The sequence below is a fragment of the Anneissia japonica genome, unplaced genomic scaffold, assembly GCF_011630105.1.
Source record: "Anneissia japonica isolate Jap-2015-1 unplaced genomic scaffold, ASM1163010v1 scaffold785_len581690_cov155, whole genome shotgun sequence".
Taxonomy (NCBI): domain Eukaryota; kingdom Metazoa; phylum Echinodermata; class Crinoidea; order Comatulida; family Comatulidae; genus Anneissia; species Anneissia japonica.
Genome location: NW_022739772.1, coordinates 584,285 through 584,781, shown reverse-complemented (window position 1 = coordinate 584,781; position 497 = coordinate 584,285).

Sequence of the window (497 nt, the reverse complement as noted above, 5' to 3'; positions counted from 1 at the left end):
TTTAACATGGTTGACTCTAGCCAAAATGGATATGGTCGAACACAGTGCTAAACTGATTTTTACCACAATTGTTTTTTTTTCTATTGTGGGTGGGGTTTTTTTTTATTGTGGGTGGGGGGATTTTGTTTCTCATTCTTAAACATGCTTGATTCTAGCCAAAGTGGATATAGTCAAGCACAGTGCTAAACTGCTTTTTACCNCTCAAGTAACGCTGTCTCTTATACACATTTTTTTACTCTTTCTTTAACATGCTTGACCCTTGCCAAAATAGTCAAACACAGTGGTAAACTGCTTTTTACCACAATTGTTTGTTTTTTTGTGGGGGAGGATTGTGTTGCTCATTCTTTAACATGCTTTACTCTAGCCAAATTGGATATAGTCAAGCACAGTGCTAAATACTTTAGACCATAATTGTTTTTTTGTTTTTGTTTTTTGTGTGATTTTGTTATTCATTCTTTAACATGCTTTACTGTAGCCAAAATGGATATAGTCAAAGA